The sequence below is a fragment of the Zea mays genome, chromosome 9 (genome assembly GCF_902167145.1).
Source record: "Zea mays cultivar B73 chromosome 9, Zm-B73-REFERENCE-NAM-5.0, whole genome shotgun sequence".
In the NCBI taxonomy this organism is placed as follows: Eukaryota; Viridiplantae; Streptophyta; class Magnoliopsida; order Poales; family Poaceae; genus Zea; species Zea mays.
This window is the reverse complement of record NC_050104.1, coordinates 55,104,985-55,132,058: the sequence shown is the minus strand read 5'-3', so window position 1 is coordinate 55,132,058 and position 27,074 is coordinate 55,104,985. Positions and strand designations below refer to the sequence as shown.

Genomic DNA, 27,074 nt, shown 5'->3' with positions numbered 1-27,074 from the left:
GTTATTAATTAATTCCCGTCGGCCTTACGTGGCCGACGGGAATTAACTGGGCCGACGGGAGTTATTACTTAATTCCCGTCGGTTCGACCATAGCCGACGGGAATTAACTGGGCCGACGAGAATTACTCTATACTGCTACAAAAACAGCACTAAATTATGTCACTATTTCTGCACACATAACATATATCAAACATAATATATAAATCACATATAACAGCCACATTACAAACACATATAGAGATATGACATCCACAAACACATGCATTTAGACATAAACACTTGCATTTATAATTAAAACATCCACCAATGTGTACGGCATAGTATTCAAACATAGCATCCACCAACATCAAACAACGAGTACGACATACTATTGAAACATAACATCCACCAACGAGTACGACATTTCAAACATAAGTTTAAGTGTTTAGAGGTAACCACCACTTGGGTGGTTAGAGCTTTGACCGCTGCCGCCTTCACCACCAGGAGGAGGGAACGCGAAGAGCGAGTCAACAAATCCAGTCCCTGCTGCTGGATCAGACCCACTGCCACCCGCTTCAGGCGTAACCTATGCAAGTTAGCAAATATCAACACGTTAAATGCAAATATCAAAAAGTATACAAGTGTATAAATTAATGGAGAGTTATCAAACGTACCCTATCTCCAGGTGCAGGTATATGTGTCGGAGGGGTGGTGAACTGTGGTGGTGGAACTGGTGTGTTTGCAAATTGGCTCCATTATGGTGGCGGTGGAAAATTTGATGTCATGCCCTGTTGCTGCATTAACTGTTAAACACATATGTGTTACTACTGAAGATGTTGTATTGAAATATAATAATTTAGAGTTCGGATTATGTGTACTCACTTGATACATCGCTTGATTATGAGCATTGCAAGCCTCCATAAATTCGCGTTGTTGTCTCATCTCTTCACGCATCCTCATAATCTCCAACTCCTGCTCGTTCGGTCGACGAGAGCATGAGCTACGGGAAGATGAACCCGTCCTCTGAGATCTCACCGACGACGAGTCAATGAATCCGTCGAAGAGTGCGTATCTATAAGTGATTCAAAAAATGTTATTACTGCATAATCAATTTAGTGTCAACCATATAATTTCATAAGTTAGAGCTTACCGTCCATGCGCTTTGCCACCACCACTTGCGTACACCACCGAGGGATCCACCGGTTCATGGCGCCAGTCGTAGTCAGGGCCATGGCGACGAACCATCTCCTCCCCATATGCCGCCTATACATCATTCACAACCTTACAAATGCAGGAATTTATATACTTTGAACGTTTGAACTTTTGAGCCAAAACTCACCAAGCGATCCGTGGCTGTCTGGCTGCAGAGCTGGTCAGGGTTGTTCGGGTCTGGTCCTTTGTGGCCCTCCTGGTACACCTCAATGTCACTAGGCTTTTGGCCACTCGTAGCTTCCTGTATAAACAAAAAACATTCATAAGCAATCGTATTATTTGTTTATCGACATAGAAAGATCAAACTTACCATTCTTTTAGCTTTTCGTATCATGTCGTCACCGCCAAACTTGTGGTTAGGATTGGTTCCTCGACATTGTCTGTGATGCGCTGACGCTTTCTGGAAGCCTTCGGAAGCCCAATATCGACACCAAGCATAGTACGCATCAGGCACGGGCGCCATCCATGGAACCATCACCTGCACACACACAATGTTACATATTATATCAATCACAACAATAAATATAAAGGGTAAAACAAATTGAATACTAACCTCACGATATTGATCCTCAGTCAAATATATCTTTGAGGACCCTTCCTTTTTATTCAAGGGGCCCGCTTCTTCCGGATGCTTTTGAAAATACAGGTTTGTAGCCTGAATTCTCGCATAGTATATGGCATCCTTCACCAGCTTCTTTGCATTGTTTTGCAAGACACGTTCAGCGTGCCCCATGTAATCCTCTCCGTCAGGCAACCGATATCGAAGCTACAACATAAAGAATACAAATACAATGGTATAAGTCATAGATTTACAATATTAAGAAACATAACAAAAATAATAAAGAATTCATACCCAAAAGTCATTACGCACAAGTCCCTGTCTGTCGGTGTGGTTTCGTTCCTTTTTAAACTTGTACTCATCCCAGGTACTGACGAGCACCTCATCCTCGGTATCACCGTTTGACACCTTCACTATACCAGGGTAGTGAAGGCGGCAAAGAGAACCCAACGTAAGGTTAACCTGAGTGTGGTGTCCCTTGCCGTCAAAGGACAGGTCCTCCCAATTCCTGCAGTACACAAAAACATTAACAATACACATAATAGTTATATTAGATAAGTTAATATATTACACTCACCGATCTCCATGGGGCATGATTAAAGTCCTATCAGCCTCTCGCTCTATCGCGTGACGAGGCTTTACTGAGTGGCTTTTTCTTGAGCGACGTGTGCGTGTCCCTGAAGAGCCTCCCGAGCCATCATCCATCGGGTTGTCAGCCGGTTCGCCCTGTTGGCCCCACTGGTCCCACGCTTGTTGCTGCTCTCTCTGGTGGTCCCACTGGTCCCATGGCTGGTGATGTTGTGCGGCCTGGTCCCATGTCACGTGGTCCACCTCCTCATTGTGCTCCACCTCCTCATTGTGCTGCTCAGCCTCATTGTGCTCCTCCTCCTCAATGTGCTGCTCCTCAGTGTGCTGCTCATCCTGGTACATACAACTCAAGATTTATTTGTAAATATGTAAACAAATTTATTTGTACAAGATATGTTACCTCATCTCCATGTACCGCGCTCAACAGCTCTCGACGTCTGCTGCTGCTCGAAGAACTGCCCTGAAAAAGGCCCAGGCCCTTGAACAACCCCTTCACTGACTTCTTTGATTTTGGCGGCATCCTGCATAAAAAATAAGAAATTATTCATTAGTGCATCAAAAATGACATAATACTTAAAATATAAACAAATGAAATAACAAAACAACTTTACTTGTTAAATATCATCAAAATCAGGATCTATTTGTTCTCTTCTATGCAGAGGTCGCCATGTAACTTTTCTCCTAACCGGTTGTCTTCTCCGTCTCTCGGGAAAAGTTAAGTCGTTAACGTCTGCAACTAGTGAATCTAATGCCGGTGCAGGATCAATATGAAAACTAGTTGGCAACTCTTCTTCTTGAAACACCTCATCAACCTGCTCAAGGTGACCAATTTGATATTCGTCCTCACCAGGAGTGTATAGGCGTTCGCGGGGATTTACATTGTACACAACCCTCCATTTAGACAACTTTTTGCATGGATATGTCGAGAAATAAACTTGGTCTGCTTGATGGGCAAGGATATACGTGTCGTGTCCTTGAAGCAATTTCTCAGGTTGGATCTGTGTCATCCCAAATTCGGTCCTATAATACTTGGGGTCATACCATTTACACTCAAAGAAAACTAGCGCTAAAGGCTTATTTCCAGCAAATGTAATCTCGATTATATTTTTGATTTTCCCGTAATAGCAGGCTTCGTGTCCTTCCATGTCGGTTGCCCTAGTAACGACTCCACTATTTTGAGTGGCGGCCATAGGATGACTTGATTCGAAAATGCTTGAACGAAAGCGATATCCATTGACGTCGTAACGTCCATAGCTTTTGGCAGTTACGCTTCCAATAGATAACTGACGTAAGTCATCATTCAAATTCATTTCCTCCCCAAACTGTCAATCATACCACAAAGCATTAGCAAATTCTGTAATATTAGTTAAATTAAATTAGCTCCCGGAGCCACATAATTAAGACTTACACGGTCCCGAAGCCACATAATGAAATTAGGTCGCCCATGCATACCATCGCGTCGCAATTTGTCTATGTCTCTCGCTGTTGGCCTACCGAGACACCTCATGTTTTGTTCATCAAACTCGCTGTCAAATATTATTGTATGACATGAGATATTTGATAACATAAACTAATTCACATATGAACAGTTTAAGAAAACAAGTCTTACACAAAGTATTTCTCCACCTCAGGCATATCCGTGAACATGTACAGTAAAGCAGACTTCCGTTCTTCCATACTGAGGTGATATGCCTTGGGTGGACCAACGGCTTTGCCGTTTGTCTGAAAAATCGAAAGATCACTACACGGAGGCATCTCTCGTTCATCATCATGGTACCTTTTCTTTCGAGCAAATACATTATGTTCTTCTGCAAAGTAACAACTTGTGAAGTGTGCTACCTCCTTTAGTTTAAATTGTTCCGCAATACATCCTTCAACTCTTGCCTTATTGCCCACCATTGCTCTAAGCTTCTTTAATGCTCTTCTGTTGCTCGTTCAACATCTTCACCGTGGAGATACCAGACCTTATAGCCTGGCACGAAACCATGTGAGCACAGGTGTAGTGTGACCTGCCTCTTGGTGTGGCTCGTCATATTTCTACATTTATTGCATGGACACCTAATATTATCTATTTGTGACAAAGCAGCTGCATGGTCCAGAAATATCTGCGTCTTGGCAAACCATTCACTTGTGTGACACCCACCCTTCTTGAAACCTTCATACATCCAATCACGTCTATCACCCATTATTGCGGCTGTGTGTACGAGTAAAGAGTGTGTGTGAGACAATCACGTTTCTACACGTCACACATACATCTATAGGTAAGTAGTAAAACTATATATATACATAAATAACTATATATATACATAAATATCGAAATTCAACAATTCAATAACATCAAATTATATAAGTTAAATCTAATTATTAAATAACATCAAATTCAATAATTCAATAGCATAAGTTAAATCTATTATACTAATAGAATTAATACTTACCTAACATCAAGCCACACATGTGATATTAAACTAACTCTAATCACACTCTAATCACATGTGATATTAAACTAACTCTAATCATATGAAAGTTAACTCCCGTCGGTCATAAAAAACCGACGAAAATAAGCATGTATACACAAATTTAACAATCGCACTCGCATTTACATTAACAATCGCACTCGCATTTACATTCAATAATGCATAAAGTCATATAAAAACTAAAAACACTATAAATTAACAATTTTAAACTAACTCTAATCACATTAAAGTTAACTCCCGTCGGCCACAAAAAACCGACGAAAATAATCAATACTTATTTACATATATATAAAATTATACCTCAGTTACTGATTCCCGTCGGGGCACGAGCGGACGGTGGACGACGACGGGCTGGGGACGACGACGCTCGGGGTACGAGGAGCTCGGGAGCTTGTGGTGGCACTCGGGCGGCGGCGGCGGCGCTCCGGGGCGGGCTGACGGCGGCGGCGGCGCTCGGGCGGGGCGGCGGCGGCGCTAGGGCGGGGCGGCCTCGGGCAAGGTGGCCTCGGGGGCAGGGCGACCTCGGGCTGGGCGGCGGCGCTCAAGCGGCGGCGGTGCTCGGCCACGGCGCCGGTCGGGCAGGGCGGCGGCGCTGAGGCGGGGCGGCTCGGGCGGGGGCGGCTCGGGCGGGGGAGGCGCGGGCGGGGGCGGCGCTCAGGCGAGGCGGGCTCGGGCGGGGCGGCTCGGGCGGGGGCGGCCTCGCCGGCGACGCTCAGGCGGGGCAGGATCGGGCGGCGGTGGGCGGCGGTTGAGCAGGGCGGCGGTCGGGCAGCGATGCGAAGAGAAGAAATGAGCCCGCGCGGCTGCGGCCTGGCTCTAAACAGGTTAATCCCCGTCGGCTAATATACGGGGCGGACGGGAATTAACTTATTCCCGTCGGCCAGAGCACAGGGCCGACGGGGATTAGTTAATCCCCGTGGGCTAGAGACGGGGCCGACGGGAATTATAATAATGGGCGTCGGCTATTTTTTGGCCGACGGGAATTAGTCTATTCCCGTCGGCTTTCGCTCGGGCCGACGGGAATTACCCTGGCCAACGGGAATCAATAGAATTCCTGTAGTGTAGCTTTCCTAATTAGTCAGCCAAGGGCGTCCCATACCACCCTTGTGGTAGCACTATTTTCCCGGATGGTTCTCCATGTTCCAATTAACATAATGATCATATCATGAACAGTAATTAAGACAACAACATAATTGGAACTTGATCATAATATAACATTAATTCCCCAAAACCAGATAGAGCAATACCAAATCTACCCAATAGTTCTTTTGTTTGTGAAAGTGCATTCATCCCTTTTGTGAGTTTTGGTGATTTGGATAACAACACATTTAAAGGTCTAACGAGTTTGCTAAGTGTTGAACAGGAAATTCAGTATGATGAACATACTTGAATAGTGTATAATGATTAGTGAACAAAGGTTCAACATGAGGTTAAATAACCAATGAGACAATGCAAATGGATATAATATGATCTCTACATTGGTTTGAATATGTGGACAAGACCTGAGAAATCACTACATACATATGATCAAAATAGAGGATGAAGTGATTAAGAGGATAGGTCAAGCCAAAGTGAATAAGATATGAGGAATCGTGAATTGGCTTGACCATATTACTATCAGTCCATATATGCTTCTATGAGAATCAAACTAGAGCTTGATTGATCTTAACGGTTATATCTAGAAGACATTCAAGCAAGGTTCACAATATTGAAGAAATGATTCTCTCAATGGATGCTCAATATGATGTGACTCAAGAATGGCTTGATAGGGTGAAGATAGCAAGGAAAGGGCTTCGAGGAACTAAGCGAAGGTGAAGGCCAAGCGACGGCTTGTAGACCGAGGTACCATGGCTAAGGTGAAGAAGAGAGTACTTGCACTAAGACGATGAACTAATCAGCTATGAAGAGTTATAACATGTTGATGCATCAGCAAGGTGACTTGAAGCCATGTTTTGAACTCATACATGGTGATATGGTACAAGTCACAGGGTTTGATTTATGTTTGCTTCAAAAGGTGAGACAAAGATGTTTGTGATCCTTATGAAGCAACGCCATGGAGAAATCACACATGAGACACCAATGACTCAAGGAGTTTACTCCATTATATTTTATTTAACTTGAGTATAGGAATCGTCGTACTATAAAGGGGGATCCAAAAAGAAGGTTGGTGTTTGCCAAAGCTCAAACCTCTCTATTCAAAAGCTATTTTTGAAAAGCAAAAATCTCTTTAACGTTCTATGGTTGACCGTGGTTAGGGTTGAGAAACCTAGAGTGTTCTTGCTGAAAAGCAGCTGAACTTCTTCAACTGCAGCTGAGCTTTCCAGCTGAACTTGACTTCAGCTGAGTTGAGCTTCTTCAGCTGCAGCTGAGCTTTTCAGCTGAGCTGAACTTCAGCTGAGTTGAGCTTTCTCAACTTCAGCTGAACTCAACTTCAGCTGTGAACCTCTTTGACCATACACCAACTGAACTTGCCTCCGGGCAGTTGAGCTGGGGTTTTCTCTCCTAAACTCTCTGGTCAAGACCAGTTCAACTGGTCCTAAGGGGCAGTTCAACTGGTCTCTGACCCCTCTGACCTCTGACCAACAGTCTGCAAGTCAGACTGGCAAACAGGTCGCCAGAGGTGTCAGGGGCGGTTCAACCGCCCTGGGGGGGCGGTTCAACCGGTCTGGTCAACCCTGACCAGTCTACAGGTCAGTCTGCGCGTCAGTCTGCCAGTCAGACTGGCAGACAGGCTGCCAGGCCTGCCAGTCAGACTGGCAGACAGGCTGCCAGGCCTGCCGGGGGCGGTTCAACCGGTCTCAGGCAGAAAAATCTGCCCAAACGGCTAGTTTTGAGCTCCACCTATATATACTCACTCCTACCTATCTCCCCACACAAGAGCATGATTTGAACTCCATTACTAACCCAAGAAACACCTCCCTCTCCCTCACACACATCTCTTGCCTCTCCCATTTCAAATCTTTGGAGAGGAATCTTTGAGTGAGCTTGAGAGCTGCGGTTTTTGTGCTCCATCTCTAAATCTCTCTTGCTCTTCTTCATTCGAGCTTTGGTACTACATCGAGTTCTTTGTGGATTCATTACTCTTGGAGCTTCTAGCTCCTAGATGACTAGGTGTCTCTTGTGAGTCTCCAAATCTTGTGGAAGACCACAAGAAAGTTTGTATTACCCGCTCGTTTGAGCAAAGATTATTGTGTGGGCTTGACCTTTGTGGTCGGCAAAGGGAGGATTAGGGTTGAAAGAGACCCGGCTCTTTGTGGGCGCCTCAACAAGGAAGTAGGGCACCTTTTGTGGTGTGACCGAACCTCGGGATAAATCTTGTGTCTCTTGTGTTCTTGCTCATTGTGTTTGTTTGTGTTCTTCGTTCTCTCACCATTGCGTGGAAGATTTGTTTATATATTTTTGGTGTGTGGATTTCGAGAAGTGCCCTTCTCAGATCTACTACTTTGAACCCTGTGGATCAACTAGAACATCTCATTTCCAAAGTTAACTGGGTGAATTTCGAGATCAATTCAGTTTTACCCAGTTTGCTTCTAGTTTTTGTTGAAAAAGTTTTAACTTGCATATTCACCCCCCCTCTAGGCAACTTTCAATTGGTATCGGAGCCTAATCCTCGTTCTAACGCTTAACCGCGTGAGGAAAAGATCATGTCGGGGGGACTAAGAAACGAAAGTGCTTCTAAGCTTGAAAAAGTTGAGGTTGCCTCGACTTTATCTTTTGGTGCAGATGTTGATCCTAGGGCAATAGATCTTGCCATGAGAATCGCCGAAAGGATGTTCCTCAAAATGAAGGAAGATGAGGCGAAGAACAAAATTGAAGAAGAAAATGATCGATGGAGACCAAACGACGAATCCACCTCTTCACAAGGTTCGTCTTTCAAATCCACTTCTCATATGTGCTTTATTGCTAATGGGAGTGACAGTGAAAGCGAAAGTGAGGATGAGGAGGAGCAAGAAAGTGATAGTGAAGATGAGGATGATCTTCAACAATTCTTCGCTCAGCTAAGCAAGAAACATCGGATGAGCTTGCTCAAACTCATGAAAAGAGCGGAAGAACAAAAAGAAATGCTTCATAAGCAAGAAGACTTCCTCATCAGAAAAATCGAAGACTTAGAGAAGTTGACCAAAGAGCATGAGAAGCTAAAGTGCTCTCATGATGATTTGGTCCAAAGGTATGAAGACATTTCAATTGAGCAAATTAAAGTTGTTAATCATTCATCATATATTGCTCAATTAGAAAATAAAAATGCTATGTTCAAGAACACGATAGAAAGGCTAAATATTGAAAATCTAGCTTTGCAAGAAAAACATGATATGCTTGTGTGCTCTCATAATAAATTTATGGATTCACATATCATGTTAGAAATGGCTCATGAGGTTGTGTTAACTAATTTGAAATCATACCAACCTCACATATGCACATGTACTCAAGTAGAAACTATATTATCATGTGCTAACAAATGTTGCTTTCAAGAAAGCCAATCTTCCATTGAGCTAGACATTTCAGGAATTAATGATATTTCTATCACACAAGAAAATAAAGAGCTCAAGGAAGAAGTTGGAAGGCTAAGAAGGAGCTTAACTCTTTTGAAGGGAAAGTGTCATGCTCAATCTTCTCACGATAACCGTGATAACATGGTGAAGAAGCTTGAGAAGGGAACAACCGTAGCATGCACAAACCCGCTTCAAAATAATGCTAAGTTCCCTAAGAAAGGCATGAGCAAACATCAAGAGAAGAAACCCAAAGCTCATGACAAGTGCCTCAACCATGCCTCCACATGCTCCACACAAGGTAACAAACAAGCCACTCTTCCAAATAAGAGAAGATGCACTAGAAAGTGTTATCAATGTTATGAGAAGGGACATGAGATTAAGTCATGTCCTTACATAAAAGATAGTGGTTTAACTTTGGAAAGAAAGAGGCTCACTAACCATGTAGCAAACAATAAGCAAGGCAAGAAGGAGTCTTGCAAAATTAAAAATCATATTTGCTACACTTGCCGAAGAAAGGGACACCTTTGCAAGGATTGTCCCATGAGTAAGTATCCTAAGTCTACCATGTCAATTCATTCATATTCGCTTAGGAGACCCAAAAATGACACTTGTGCTAGAAAGGTAATTAGTTTACCTAAAACTAGCACAAAGGCCATTTGGGTGCCTAAGTACTTGTTAGCTAACCTTGGTGGACCCATCCAAAAATGGGTACCAAAATGTACTTAATAAGTTTTTGCAGGTACCCAGAGATGATATGAAGCTTTGGGGGTGCTTGAGCGGTTCAACTCAATTCTTATCTCAAGCTATTAATCTTACATTGTCTATCCTTTAAGATTGACCCAAAGATGAATTGAGTTGTTATATCACTAACTTCATATTCATCTCTATCAAGAACTTATGTTGTAGGGAATAAGGATTAACCTTTGTGGGAATCAAGCAAAAGGCCTACAACCAAGTGATATCCAAAGGATGGTAACAATTAATTCTTAAGTGCACATTGCTTTTAATTGGTATATTCCTTTGTGTCTTTTGTAGCCACATAGGAAAAATGAAGCACTTGAGAATGAACTTAAAAGATTTTACCTTGCTTTGGAAAGGATCTAATTATATGGTAGATTGCAAGTTCATATTTTTATATTGTGACAATCTACATGCTTTAAATTGATTGTATGTATCTTGTGGCATATTTCAAATTGATTATCGTATTATTGCCATGACCTAGACATAAAGAGGATTATCCCATGTTCTTAAATGAATAGAGTGCTAAGTAAGAAATTCAAATTCTTAAAGCACTTACCAAAAGGGAAATTCTCTATATGACTAGAGTTGTGAGACTAATGTTTTTGTCTAAGTGATTTATGTAGTTTCACAACATGAGAATGTGTTTCTAAAATGGAGTGTGTCATTCAATCTATGCGTACATTTTAAAATTTGAAATGAGGTTTATTGTGGAAAATTATTTTAAAATTTTCATTCCAAGCTCAACTAGTCTGACCAGCTGAACTTTCTAGCTCAGCTGGGGAGACCAGCTGAACTTCTGAGTTGAACTTCAGTTCGGCTGGTATTCACCAGGAAACCCCCTGGCTGAAACCGGTTGAACCGGTGTCCAGGACCGGTTGAACCGGTCTGGCACAGTTTGACCGACCAGTCTGACCATTTTTTTAGACTGCGTCAACCCTTTTTCAGATGCCTTTTTCAGTCTGCGACAACACCTTTTTCAGGCGTCAGATCAACTTTTGCAGCACCTTTTCAGTAACTTTTACAGCACTTTTTCATTCAACTTTTGCAGCACTTTTTCGGTCACTTTTGCAGTACTTTTCAGCTTTATTTTTGCAGACTTTTACTGTTTCATTTGGTATGTGACCAATAATAGTTCCTTTCAAGTGACATTTTTTCAATTGGTAATAATCTATTTTATGAAAAAAATGTCAATATGAAAGTTAAATTCTTTTTGGCTTAAATTTGTAAATTGGTGCATATTATTAATTCACTCATCCATGTGCATTAATTTAAAAGGAATTTAATTTATGCCTTTACGCCTGATAAATGATGATTTGTTTGCCATTCATATATAGATATCATCATTCATTAAATACTTCCTTGTACTACTAATACCTCTTTTCAAAGTGTTTTATCGACTAGTTTTAAAAGGAAAAGAGATAACAGAGAAGGAAGTCTCCACAAATGATAAAAAGAAGAATGCTAAAGTGACACCACCACAGATAGTAAGATCTGTCAAATTGGTATAACAAATGGTACATTTATATGGTGGTAAGTATTCTTAGACATAAGTTAATTCATTGCAAATTTGTCATGCCTTGACCATGATATGTAATATACTCCTCATGAGACCCTTATCTGAATTGAAAGTGCATGTGGTAAGTCATTCAAATGCTTTATGCACATATCTAGTGGGAGAACATTGTATATCTTGTGTCATAGAGAATAAGTTTCACTTGAGTAAGCTATACTAAGACAATCCAAAATGGTAAATTTGTATCTCATTTATATGGATTGTAATCTTTGTTTTCTAAATAGCTACTCTTGATGCAGTTTAAAATTCCCTTATCGTTAATTCTAAAAGTGCATAAGAATCTTTTTGTTGATATTCATCACATACATATGCACTATCATGGATATGATTTTTAAACTGTAAAAGGGTACAATTAGCGATCCATACTCTCTAAATTTTGGAAACCCATATTTTGATATCTTAGAAATCTACTGAAATCGGTGTCCATATGCTTCATATTGAATTGGATCACTAAGTTGTACATTCCATGCATAACTTGTCTTTATGATATGAATGCTTGTGCGACTAACCTTGATAAGCTAGGTGCACTCAAGGTCAAGCTAGGTTCATCATCAAGAAGGCAACACAATCTATCAAGAAAAGGAGAAAATGCTCCTATTCTTAACTCTAGCTTTTATCTATGTGATTAAATATTGACTTGAAACCATGTAAGATAGTTGTCAAGTATATGTGGGTGCCTACACAAAGAGAAAGGTCACAATAAGGATTGTGTGGGTACTCAAGGCTCTTCCTACTAATCTCAAAGGACCCAATTCAAATTGGGTACCAAGATATGAAGCTTAAACTTGTTTTGCAGGATCACGCCTTCAATGGATCAAGTTGGGTGCTCGATAATGAATGTATAAATCATATTTGGAGATAGTAGCAAGGGTGGTAACAACTGAATCTCAAGTGCATATTATTTTCAAATCTTATCTTTTTTGTGACTTGTGTAGCCACTAAGGAAAAAGAAGCTCTTGAGGATATATATCAGTTGTTGATTATGAAATAAAGGTCTAATTGGAAGATGAATGATTATTATCATATGGTGAACAATCCAAAATTATGTGACGTATTCTCTATCTAGTTAATTTGGATTTGATTCTTCTTTATTAGACACTCACCATAATATGGATTAAGTCAGCCCTTTAGACTTCATTGAACAACCATGCATATTATCCATGTCATTCAAAATATATTGTGCATGAGGGTTCAAGGGAAATTTAGTCCATATTATGAGGTTTCTCTATTTTAGCAACTCGCTTGCCTTCCACATATAAAGGGTTGCTAAATAAGAAACTAGTGCTTGTGCTACTAATGTCATCTCTTGTGTTGAGTTTATCCATAGAAAATCTATGTTAAGAGATGGTGCTTGTTTTAAATTGGATAAATCACAAGATTAAAGGATACTATTCAACTAAAGTAAGATGAAGTTGATAAGAGGCCAAGTGTTTCAATAAGGTCTTTCCAAGTGCTTTCAAGATGGATTCAAAATCTACAGATATAAGAGTCTTGGTTGTTTCAATCATTGAGTTTCAATGGGTCTCATATCAAGTATGATTGAACCAAGCCAAGATGAATGAAGTTCAAGATCGACTGGTTGGATGAAATCTTAAAGAGAAAAGAAATCACAGTGATTCAAGAAGGGAGTTACACTTTTTGTCAACCAAATAATGAAGATGTAGTGATATATTTATATAATATCCTTCATTATGAGGTTTGAGATTCATATTAGCATGCTTTACCCTTAAGAATTTCAATTGATATACTTTCAGTTCTTAAACTTTCAATTAGTTTAATTTTCATCATCTATGTAAAGCATGTTATATTAAACCAAGCTATAGTGCAAACATCTCCGTTAACCTCGTATTGTTAATGTGCATAAGTGTACTTTGTGTACTCTTGCATGCACAAATTGAGGGAGAGTTTAGCCTATATCTTGTGAGACTAATGATTTCTTTCAAGTTCATGTTTTGTAGTCTCACACCTTGGAGAACATCAAATGAGGATGAGTGGTTCCAAGGAAATGATCAAATATTTACCACATGTCACCCCATGGATTAGTTCTAGTGGGGAACGATATGTGTTCTCTAGCATAAATTCAATTGTTTCAAATATATTATGCCTTGACCAAGATATATGATGAACTCCTCTAAGAATCTTAATTGAATCAAGTGCATGTTACAAGTAACTCGAGTACTTGATGCATACATTTAGGGGGAGCTCATTCTATATCTTGTGTCCTTAAAGACTAACATTTTCTTTTAGTGAATTTGTGTAGTTATTTGAAGAGAATGAGTTTCTCTTGATCGTTTAAAGAGGATAAGTTTCTCTTTGAAATGTCAAGCTGTTGCATTTGAATCTTGGCTTAAAATATTGCATATCATGTCTATTAGTATACCGTTTGATTATGAGTAATTCCTTAAATTGGTGCAATTTCATATTTTCATACTTTATTTGTACCAAGGTTCAAATTGTAGAACTTAATCCCCTGGCCTCACAAGTCCAAGTGCATAAGCTAAACAAGTATTCATCACTTGTATGCACACATTTAGGGGGAGAATGGTCTATAATTTGAATCTTTGAGACTAACTTCATTTTCAAGTCTATTATGTGTGTAGTCTCAAATTAGAAAGGAATCTTCAAGCAAAGACAATCGCTTCCACTGCAAATTTTGATGGGTATCAAAGATTCTTTGCTCCAATAAATGTATATTCTATACATTTCATAAGAGAATGAGTTTCTCTTGTATATGCTACTCCAACGTCATCTAAAATTGGTAAATATGTATCACATCTTTTTGGATTACAAATATCTGAAGTAGCATAGCTTATAGATTCTCCTGTCTAGAACTTAATTGATTAAATAGTGCACATGTTTCTAATGTTGCATGATTATGTTCAATTGATACTTATTTTATGCCAATGGTACTTTAAATTACAAATAAGTACTTTCAACTGGTATCAATTGAATTCATATATATGTGCGCTCTAAAATTTGAGGAGAACTTAGTGTAATATGCAATTAGTGATATGCTTATCTAACAAATTGTATCAATTGGTGTTTTTCAATTGGTATTTTCATACATGATCACTAGTTGTATAATCCATACTTGTGCAATTTTCATGTTGCCTCTTGTTATGATAAGAAAATGCTAGGTGACATCTAGACTCCAAGTATCAAGATTTACCTTTTAATTAGTATGACAATATTCATTCGATATCTTGGTCCTATGTCACAACTATGCCAGCAAGAGCTTGCAAATGAATTCTAAATCCAACACAAGTCTGGAAACCCCTTGAAAAGGTAAAATGCAAAGGTACATCACTTATGACACTTATCCATTACCTTTGTGCCATCTAAGGATCCCTTTCATGATAGTGTGTTCACATCTTGCTTAATCATAATTTCTATCCTTTATATTCTTTGTATCCTTTTTGGAGATTTATGACAAAGGGGGAGAAATTTTGCATTAAAGCTTACCTTTAGTCTTATGTAACTAAGTGTTATAAGACTTTAAAAAGAGGAGAAATAATTAACAAAAGGGGGAATCATAAGAGAACATAAGATGTAGAAAATTGGTAAGTGCATTCTATGTCATGAGCATCACGTTTATTTTATGACACACTGCACCCCATGAAAAGTATGATATAAGTTGTCTTCAAACTTTGACCTAAATATGTGCTTTTGGTATTTGAGTACAAAATTGGTATTTTCTGAAATGCACATATTAAGGGGGAGGAAACTATATCATAGGATTCAAAATCTTATTTATCAAATCTTATGTAAGCTTTAAATGTGTTGTCATCAATCACCAAAAAGGGGGAGATTGAAAGTGCATTCATCCCTTTTGTGAGTTTTGGTGATTTGGATAACAACACATTTAAAGGTCTAACGAGTTTGCTAAGTGTTGAACAGGAAATTCAGTATGATGAACATACTTGAATAGTGTATAATGATTAGTGAACAAAGCTTCAACATGAGGTTAAATAACCAATGAGACAATGCAAATGGATATAATATGATCTCTACATTGGTTTGAATATGTGGACAAGACCTGAGAAATCACTACATACATATGATCAAAATAGAGGATGAAGTGATTAAGAGGATAGGTCAAGCCAAAGTGAATAAGATATGAGAAATCGTGAATTGGCTTGACCATATTACTATCAGTCCATATATGCTTCTATGAGAATCAAACTAGAGCTTGATTGATCTTAACGGTTATATCTAGAAGACATTCAAGCAAGGTTCACAATATTGAAGAAATGATTCTCTCAATGGATGCTCAATATGATGTGACTCAAGAATGGCTTGATAGGGTGAAGATAGCAAGGAAAGGGCTTCGAGGAACTAAGCGAAGGTGAAGGCCAAGCGACGGCTTGTAGACCGAGGTACCATGGCTAAGGTGAAGAAGAGAGTACTTGCACTAAGACGATGAACTAATCAGCTATGAAGAGTTATAACATGTTGATGCATCAGCAAGGTGACTTGAAGCCATGTTTTGAACTCATACATGGTGATATGGTACAAGTCACAGGGTTTGATTTATGTTTGCTTCAAAAGGTGAGACAAAGATGTTTGTGATCCTTATGAAGCAACGCCATGGAGAAATCACACATGAGACACCAATGACTCAAGGAGTTTACTTCATTATATTTTATTTAACTTGAGTATAGGAATCATCGTACTATAAAGGGGGATCCAAAAAGAAGGTTGGTGTTTGCCAAAGCTCAAACCTCTCTATTCAAAAGCTATTTTTGAAAAGCAAAAATCTCTTTAACGTTCTATGGTTGACCGTGGTTAGGGTTGAGAAACCTAGAGTGTTCTTGCTGAAAAGCAGCTGAACTTCTTCAACTGCAGCTGAGCTTTCCAGCTGAACTTGACTTCAGCTGAGTTGAGCTTCTTCAGCTGCAGCTGAGCTTTTCAGCTGAGCTGAACTTCAGCTGAGTTGAGCTTTCTCAACTTCAGCTGAACTCAACTTCAGCTGTGAACCTCTTTGACCATACACCAACTGAACTCTCTGGTCAAGACCAGTTGAACTGGTCCTGAGGGGCAGTTCAGCTGGTCTCTGACCCCTCTGACCTCTAACCAACAGTCTGCAAGTCAGACTGGCAAACAGGTCGCCAGAGGTGTCAGGGGCGGTTCAACCGCCCTGGGGGGGCGGTTCAACCGGTCTGGTCAACCCTGACCAGTATGCAGGTCAGTCTGCGCGTCAGTCTGCCAGTCAGACTAGCAGACAGGCTGCCAGGCCTGCCGGGGGCGGTTCAACCGGTCTCAGGCAGAAAAATCTGCCCAAACGGCTAGTTTTGAGCTCCACCTATATATACTCACTCCTACCTATCTCCCCACACAAGAGCATGATTTGAACTCCATTTCTAACCCAAGAAACACCTCCCTCTCCCTCACACACATCTCTTGCCTCTCCCATTTCAAATCTTTGGAGAGGAATCTTTGAGTGAGCTTGAGAGCTGTGGTTTTTGTGCTCCATCTCTAAATCTCTCTTGCTCTTCTTCATTCGAGCTTTGGTACTACATCGAGTTCTTTGTGGATTCATTACTCTTGGAGCTTCTAGCTCCTAGATGACTAGGTGTCTCTTGTGAGTCTCCAAATCTTGTGGAAGACCACAAGAAAGTTTGTATTACCCGCTCGTTTGAGCAAAGATTATTGTGTGGGCTTGACCTTTGTGGTCGGCAAAGGGAGGATTAGGGTTGAAAGAGACCCGGCTCTTTGTGGGCGCTTCAACGAGGAAGTAGGGCACCTTTTGTGGTGTGACCGAACCTCGGGATAAATCTTGTGTCTCTTGTGTTCTTGCTCATTGTGTTTGTTTGTGTTCTTCGTTCTCTCACCATTGCGTGGAAGATTTGTTTATATATTTTTGGTGTGTGGATTTCGAGAAGTGCCCTTCTCAGATCTACTACTTTGAACCCTGTGGATCAACTAGAACATCTCATTTCCAAAGTTAACTGGGTGAATTTCGAGATCAATTCAGTTTTACCCAGTTTGCTTCTAGTTTTTGTTGAAAAAGTTTTAACTTGCCTATTCACCCCCCCTCTAGGCAACTTTCAGTTTGCAAGGTGTGGGATAAACAATACTAGGGATACCTATTAGGACCTGTTGGGGGCCTTCTCCTTCCGAAGGTCCTCAAAAACATAATTAACCATTTGTTTTTAGCATAAGCTATTACAGGAAGCTTTGTCTCCAGGAGATAAACCTCTTTCTTATAACGAAGGACACATAAGATGAAGACAGATTCGAAGAAGAATAAACGCCGAAGCTATTACCAGACGGAAAAGTTTTGGCTCGCAACGAAGCAGAGGAATGTTGATAATGGCCGAAGGAGGAAAAGACTACTTAGTCCTTTATAATTTGTATTACGATCATGTGTAAACATTAAGGACATAAATGTACTTTCGCTCGGGTTGTGTCCCGTGCCTTTAAATAGATGAATAGTAACACAATACTGTTAACGCTGGATTGTACTCATTCTCTCGCATCCTCGCCTTCGAGCAAGCCAAAGGTATCAATGTAATATTAACATTGTTGATATTCATACATGTTTTATAGAATAAAGGAATAAATAAATTATTAAGATATGACTGTCATATTTATTCTTTTGTATTCCTATCCCTGTATTGATATGACGAAGGCGTGCCCTTATTGACCTTCGTCCGAGGAGCATTATCTCATCCGTAAGGAGATAATGCTTCGGGGGACGAAGGTCCTTAACGTTTAACAATTGTGTTGATTTGTTCTTAAATCATAGCATTTTAGAACAAGTGACCAACATTGGCGCCCACCTCTGCTGAACACACTTCCACAACCTTCGGCAAAGCATCCACCTTCGACATGCCGCTGAAGAAGGCAACGGTGCCATGGGCTGCCCTGCAGCCACTAGACACAAACTAGCACGCACTCTCCTTGCGCGAAGCTAGGAGCCAAAAGAGGAAGGCCACCAGCCCAACTCTTCAGGAGGACCAGCTTGACCAGGAGATCAGGGATTTAGAAGCAATCCATCAGCAAGTACAAAGGAAAAAGGAGAAAATGCTCCGGCTAACTGATCTTTAGAAGAAGATTGACGATGCAGCTCAGGAGATGCGTCATCTTACTCAAGATGACCTGGACCGAAGGCCTCAACACAGGGAGCTTCGTCAGGAGAGCTCACTCAACGAAGACGAATGGTATGATGACTTTCATCATGGTAACTTTACTTTTGATGATGCTTCTCCTCCGGCAGCAGAATTGCAGGCTACCTCATGGCCACAATCCTACAAGTCACCGCAGCTGCCCATGTACGATGGGCACTCGGATCCAAAGCAATTTCTGATGAGCTAGGAGGCAACAATATCCTCGTATGGGGGCAACGCTGCTGTCATGGCAAAGTCCTTCGTCATGGCAGTCAGAAGCGTGGCCCAGACATGGTATTCTTCCCTTTGGCCAGGGACAATCACATCATGGCAGAAGCTCAAGGATATGCTAGTCACTAGCTTCCAAGGCTTTCAGATGAAGCCAGTCACAGCTCAGGCTCTGTTTCAATGCACGCAAGATCATGAGGAGTACCTTCAGGCGTATGTCCGAAGGTTCGTGCGTTTGAGAGCACAAGCACCTACAGTGCCCAATGAAATTGTCATTGATGCCATGATCAAGGGGCTTCGGTCAGGACCTACAACCCAATATTTCACCCGGAAGCCCCCGCAAACCCTGGAGAAGCTCCTTCAGAAGATGGATGAGTACATCCGGGCCGATAATGATTTCCGCTAAAGAAGGGAGGAAGCATACATGTTTTCTAAATGACCAGGGGCTTCGGAGAAAGACTTCATCCTAGGCATGTCAGGTCAATCCATAACTCCAATGCCAACGATGAAAGGGCTATTAATGCTCAGAACAGCCATCATAGCTCAGAGTCTTCGAGTATGCAGAAGACTTCTTATAGATCACCAACTCCGAGAGGCAGAGGAGGAAGAAGCTTCAGTGGAGGGAGGTTTGGTAATCAACCGAGGAAGTTGTACAGCCTTTTCTGTGGCGAGGACAAGGGCCATAGAACAAGGATGTGCCAGGTCACAATCCAGAAGCAAAAGGAAATTGCTGAAGCGAAGGCGTGGCAGAGTCAGCCAAAACAAGTCCTCCATACTGCTTCGTGCTACTCTCCATACATCCCAGAATACATAGGCAATCAACAGCCTACGACTTCTATAGCTTCAGCAAGTCACTCCCAAGCCTCCTGGGGCCTGCCTCAAACCATGATCAGCAGCCAGAAGAGAGTTTTACCACCTAAGTAAAAGGTGAAGAGACTCCAAAGTCGTTCCTAAGGGGATGCAGAATCTGGATGTGTGTTTGTGTGGGTTTTTTCATTTTCGGCATAAACATCATTCTGCATCATACCATCATATCACATCACATAGCATCGCATCATACATCATTTTGCATCAGCAAAAAGTCGTGGAGAAGAAGGGAAATTGGTCCTTCAAAAATATTTGTCGAATCGCAAAAAAATGTGCTATAGCACAACATGTACCTTCGACAGACATACTGTATTATACGAGGCCAACCTTCATCAACAGTGGCATAAGGAAAACTCTCTTTGCGAAGCATGAAAAGAAGGGAAGGTGTTTTTTCGCCAAAAGGCTCAAAAACGGTACGTACGCAGATTTCATGCATCACAAAGAGATATATTACATTAATGTACATACAAATACTTGATGTTTGTTTCGTACACATGGCAGTAGCCATACACAAGCATTACATTTTCCAACATACAAGAATTTAATCTTCTTTTAGTATTTTCTCAGCAGCTTCATGTAATAGTCTGTCGACTACTTCGTCAACGACTTCGTTGGCAATCTTCATTACATCCAAAGCCTCTTTCATAACTGGGTCGGCCTCAGGGTTGTACGGCTCTGGTGGTGGTGAAAGCCCAGCTGCAATAAAAGAATATGTTGATAAACCTCGAAGCTAGAAACGAACGGTGAAGCAAAACTTTAAATAGAAGTACCTATAATCATGGCGCGTTCAGCGGCTTCTTTAGCTTGTTTTGCCTTCTCTCGGACGTCGTGAGATTCTTTTTCATTCTTTTTAATGGCTTCACCAGCCATCTCACGACCGCCCTTCATCCAGACATCAGGATAGAACCTCCCGCCTAGCAAAGAAGCTTCGGCCGAAGGGTCCTTCGTGTCATGAGCTGAGAAAGTATATTCTGGCTAGGCTACGACCTTGACATGTTCACAACCAGCCTTTTCCAAAATTGCCGCAACCCCTCGTGCACCAGCGAATGTGCAGAAATCCCCGCGATCGCCGAGTATTTCATCAAAATCTTCGGCTTCTTCGCCAATCCACTGGATAACTCCTTCGGGATCACCACGGATAAATCTTTGTTCCAAAGAGTACACTCCCACCTTTGCAAAGCTATCTTTCAGTTTCTTCGCGCATTCTATGGATGTTTCGTAGCATTTCTCCTTCGAATCCAGAAGCTCTTCAATAATCTTTTGCACCCTGGACCTCTCCATTTCACATATTTCTTGCTTAGCCTTTGCAACCTCGAAATTTTCATTCATTTCTGCAAGTTTTTTCTTCAAATCTTCAACTTCAGCTTTATGGGCTTCGTCTTGAGTACTAAGCTTGGCTTCGCAAGTTTTCAGCTTGTCCACTAAGGAAAAAAGTATCTTATCTTTTTCAAAAGCTTTGTTCCTTAGTGTGATGACCTCTGATCGAAGATTCCCAAGGGCTATCTGGCAGCTCTCGTCGTCTGCCTCCTTTTGAGCCCTTAAATCTTTACTTAGAATTAATCCCTAAAAACAAAAAAATATATGTGAGAACATAACGATAGTAAGAAAATCTACAAACATAGTTTATTTTACAACAAAAGTATATATACCTTCAAGCTATTATAAACAAGACTATCTACAAGATCATCCTTTGACATTGCAGATAGGCCGAGCTCAAGCTTCGGAAATCCATGTTTCTCATCTTCTCCCGGCAAACAGATATCTCTTTATTGTCTGGAAGGCAATACAGAAAATAATCTTCATCAGTGTCGTTGTATACCAAGGATCTTTATGGATACTTCAGATCCCTGGCATATTGCCTAGCTTCGGCAATCTGTTCTTCCGACATTTGCTTCCCTGAAGTCTATCGCATAGTAACTCCATCCCTTCGGTAGGTGCCTCGGCAGCAGGATACTTAAGTTTCTCAGGCACACTTTCTTTTTCTACGAGTATAGGAGTAGCCCCCGAAGGGCATGCTTTGGCCCCCGAAGAGCATACTTCGGTGGGAGCTGAGGGTCCAGCCTCAGAAGTAGCTTGCGCCATACAATCTTTGTTAGATTTCTTCAAGGCCTCGCCCTCTGAATCAGGTGCTGCAGCAGGAGTTTGTACTTTCACAGATTCCATGATAGCGTCTAGTACGCTGGCCATCCTCCTCCTCTTTGGAGTTGCTACAGGAATCTTTGATACCCTCGGCAGCTCCGTCTCTTGCAATGGACTCGAAGCCTTCGGTGGTTCTGCTGCTCTCTTCAGTTCTGGCTCTTCGGCCGATTCTATCCTAGCTTCGGCAGGGGTGGAGTGAATTGGCTCAGAAACAGAAGAAGACCCCTCAATAGGCCTTGGCTCTTCGGTCGTTTCAACGCGCTTAGGGCAGTGTGTTAAAACCTTAACTTTTTCCAGCTTCGGCGTGTTAGAAATCGCCGAAGCAGCAGTCTTTCTTTTCTTCCCTTGCTTTTGCGAAGGGTAACAGTAATCCGGGTATACAAACCCGATGACATCAAAAACTCTATTCAGTCTCTTTTTGCCTCGACCCCCGAAGGCTGTTGTCATAGCATCATCATCTTCAGCCCTTGAATAGGCACCAATCAATTCATCACTGGTTGCTTTGATGGCATCTAGTCAGTCATCGTTCGGCTCATCGAATTGGTTTCTGTACCTGAAGGTGTACTTCAGGTAAACTAAACCGCCTTGACTGGACCCAGCAGCAGATTCTTTCGGCATCTCCCAACCACTTGCGAGAGGCCACACTCTATAAGCGATATGCTCCTGCACTAAGTCCCTTGTGCCTATGTAAGTGCATATTGTATTGGAGGCCATCTGGCACGCTTGTATGTCATTCCCAAGGGCATTGGATGGCCTCCTAATGCCGAAGCGAGACCAGATAGGGCATTGAATAATCCCCTTAATATCTTCCCTTTCAACTAGGTCGTTTTTCACATAGAGCCACTCTTGCATCCAGGCCCCCGACTATCTCTTCCAAAATGTCAGAATTGGGTAGCTTACCTCAGAGCGAGGCACGTAGCTATAACAACCAAAATTGTTGTGATATTGCTCCTTGCCAGTAGCCTTCGTCTCATAGGATAGCTAGTGGATATTGCAGAAGCATTTTGCATTTGGTTCTAGCCCCTGGCTCCTCATGGCCCAAATAAATATCCCCATCTTGATAATAGCTTCGGGGGTAAGCTGATGAAGGTAAATTTCAAAAGTCTTTAAAACTTCAACCAATAATTTATCCAAAGGGAATCGAAGCCCTGCCTTCATGAAGCTTCTAAAAACTACTACCTCGTCAGCCTCGGGCAGGGGGACATTATTTTCTCCTCCAGCCCTCACAATTGAAATATCACGGAAGTACCTTCCTCTCATTGCATCAATTTGCCCCTGCTTGATGGTTGATTTCCCGAAGACAACATGGCTTGGTCTCTGTGGCAGCCCTCCCAAGTTATGGGGCCCACGTGCAGTAATCCTTGCCTTGATGGCCTCAGATGGCTATGCACGTGTACCAAGTAACTTAACAAGGCTATCACGAGTTCAACAATTTGAACTCACTATCCCAAGGATCTCCCATCATACATGCATATTACAGTAATCACATTCGATACACACACTTCAGAGATAAGAGCGGAAGACTTTATAAAACATTCTTTTCATTTCTAAAACTGAAGGTTATTACATAGGAAGAGTTACATTTATTACAAGTCCTGATATACTCAAAGTGCATAACTTATTACAATAGCAGGAAGGTAGGAACCCTCCAAAGCTTATACACAATCCTAACTAATCCTCCTCCAGAACTGGAAATGCCCTCCAGCCACAGGAACACTTAGAGTACTCATAACTTACATACAAAACCAGGAAGGTAGGAACCCTCCAAAGCTCACACCTAAACCTAACTAATCTTCCTCCAGAACTGGAAACACCCTCCAGCCACAGGAACACTTAGAGTACTCCTCATCACCTGCAACAACATGGGTTCAAAAACCCTGAGTACGGAGTGTACTTTCGCAAGTCTTATCCGACTAAGGAAAAAGACTCTCATGGATATGCTGGTTAAATAGGAATCAAGGAAAGGCTTGAGCAAGGATCAACTTAGATACTTTTGCAGAAATAGCTTACTAAAGTGAGTCCTTACTTTCAATATTTTAACGCCAAATTAAATATTAATAGACTCTAGTTGCATTTAGTCTAATTTCACCATCTCATCAATACAACATTATTATTATTATTCATAATGTTTACATCCTGACCTAGGTTGCAGGTCAGAGATCAAGTCTCCACTGTCCGAGGATATAACGGCGATCCGAATCGATTTACTCAGCCGAGGATCTCTAACTATACGACATATGTTTCTCGTAACTCTTGCATATGTCTACCATTCCCACGAATCCTCCACTGCATGAACAGGTCTGCGCCACCCGAGAGCACACCACCCCTTTTAGGCGGTCCTTTGCCAGGAGGGTACGTGCCACTCTCGCTATCTCTCCACTCCTAGTGCGCGATTGTCTTTTCATGTATGGAATAGCCGGGTTCAAGCTTACCCTGTCCCATATCCAGGGCATTTGGCTAGTTAAGATAGTCCTTGATCAAACATGCCTACATACGCATCCAATCCTTTATTAACCTGGGTGGAGCATCACCTGTTCCTAGCCCAAGTCTCGAGTTAAGTACTTCCACCCTTAGGATTGTTTTGTGTTCGTAAGGATGAAAAGAGCATTATAGGGAACTTTGCAGTAAGATCCCACCATGCTTTCAATGAAAATATTCTTGCAGGTAGAAGCCATCCTTCCTCAGGATAACCCCTGAGCTAGGCATTATTGCAAAAGACAACCTCTATCCACAATATCTAAGCAGGGCTAAGCATTTTTGTAAACAATATTTGATACTTCCAAAGAAGTATCTATAACAGGAATGGATATCAAGGTAGTCAATGCATCCAATAGTTTCCAAGCAACTCCTATAAACTTAATGCACATTTCACTAGACTTAAAGTGTATAAAAGTCTTTTAAAAATACACGGAAGGGGAAAATGCACCGGGGCTTGCCTTTGTTGCAGTGAAGAGGCTCAAGACCTTTCTACCCAATACCCAGTTAGATGGCTCCTCCACTTGATCAGCAGCCACTGGAGTAGACTCCTCCTTCAAACACCACTTCTTCTAGGTGTTCTACAAGTCAATTACAAATATATGAATGCTTATGTAATGCTAAGAAATGTAAACTCTCACAAGGAGAGGTGGGAAACATAAATACCACAAACTAAAACACATGACAAGTATACCCATGGTTCTACACCACCAACACTTGCTAATAGAGGCCAAATCGGATTCACTTAGGCAAACCAGAGAACTAATCCATCTTAGATCTCATCCAAAAGCTTAAAACTTCTTAAGCAACTCCATCTCTTCCCTAGATAAACTTATCTCCTTTCCAAAGCACTAAATCCACTTTTATTAAGGATTTAACCTTTCTATTTTGCACCCTACAAAGCTTCCTGAGAAACTGGCCTCCAAACAGCCCCAAATTTTTACCATATTGTCACTTGACCAAAATAAAGCTACCCAAAAAATTTCATAATTTTTGGAACTATATTTTTATTTCTAAAATTCATTTAAACCTTTGTAGAGCACTTTTTAATTACCTAAAATTTATTATCTGTTGCAAATATCCTAACATTGGTTTTTATCGAAAATTTGTGATTTTATGTACCCAGGAAAACTGGTTTCCCCATCTTTGCATTTTCCTATAATTTTTAGCGTATTTTACAAGTTGTCAGCAAAATGAAAAGAAGAAAACCTAAACAATATTGGACCGCATTTAGTCTGATCCGGCCCAAGACTAGCAGGATCACGCGCGCCGTCCGCGCAACCTACGCCGACAACCCCAGGTCGAACACCTGGTTGCGATCGCCCGAACTCGCTGCCGATGATCTTCTTCGGCGAAGACAAGCTCCGTCGCACCAACCCCAAAGCAAAGCAGTTTGATTCATTCAATAACCCAGATCACTACTACCGCAGATTTATCTTGCCTGCGACCACGACGATGCTCTAGATCTAGCGAACCCACAACCGAGAAACCGTGATGGTAGCGTTCTAACAAAGGACTTGGAAAACACCAGGGGAGCACTAAGGACACGGTGCTCACATAAATTTTGATCGGAGAAGTCGTGAATCGAGCGATCGATGATTAGGTGGTTCCCGGCGGCGTTCTGCGACGTTGAGGCCATGTTCTGCACAAACCAAAACAGTAGAGAATAAACAACTGACACGGTGAGCTTCACCATTAGTGGAAGACACCAGAACACAAAGCTAGAGATGCGGGGTCATACCGAGTATGCTTGACCACGAGGAGACAGAGAGAAACATGAGCGTTATCACCATTGGAAGGAGGTTGGCGCTCAGCTTTGGAGTACAACAAACTTGGTGGCTAGGAAAGGTTTACACCGACTGAACACCAGAGCTACCTCTCCCATGTAGTGGACACTAGCTAGAGGTCGAGGGCAGGAGAACAGCTCCACTGAACCTAGCACTTGAGGCACTGCATACGTAGGTAACTATCCTTGATCTTTGTCTGATATTTGTCCAAAACTCAGTGGAGATGAAACCCCAGGGCGCCAGCACCGCAGGAGCTAATACACGTGGTTCCCAAGCATAAACACCTCACCATTCCATGACCAGCTCAAATATCAGTTTGTCCATTTCTGCAGCTAGTAAACATAATGGATATGTCCTCCACTTGTGGATAGGTTCAATGGTTTAGAGTGGATATTTTCCACAGGGAGGTGAGGCTTCTAGACCTTGGTCCAACACTTCACCCATGGCTCCAGCTGTTCAGTCGAGGGAAGCACTAAAGATCACTGAACTTGAGCTCGTTTACAGGCTCAGCACAAATATCCACTGTGCCCAGAAATTCAGACATAGAGGAGAGCAGATAAGGACCCACTGCTCCCAGACAGTCCAAAACTTATATATTTCAGTGGGAAGAGGCATCTCCCTTGGCCACACATTTTACTCTTATCTCCATCCACATATTCAAGTAACACCAGCGGGGAAAAGGGTCTTCTTCATTTACCAACTGAAACTCTGAATTCAACTAAATCAGGTCTGCTGCCCCCATTCCCCTCCTCACTGTTTATGCCCTTGGATTTTACAATTCCCCTTAACAATAGACCAGACTTACTTAACTAAAATTACTCTCCAAACCAAGCTCTATCACTTTGGTATAACA

General features: G+C 41.6%; 1 long non-coding RNA gene across 1 annotated transcript; it reads right to left on the bottom strand.

The window, feature by feature from the left end:
• Nucleotides 1–24,896: 24,896 nt before the first annotated feature.
• Nucleotides 24,897–26,749, bottom strand: LOC103638403 (uncharacterized). Its single transcript, XR_002265044.1, has 3 exons — nucleotides 26,176–26,749; nucleotides 25,992–26,076; nucleotides 24,897–25,015 (listed from the first exon to the last, which is right to left on the bottom strand). It is a non-coding gene; the product is annotated as an uncharacterized lncRNA (long non-coding RNA).
• Nucleotides 26,750–27,074: the final 325 nt, after the last annotated feature.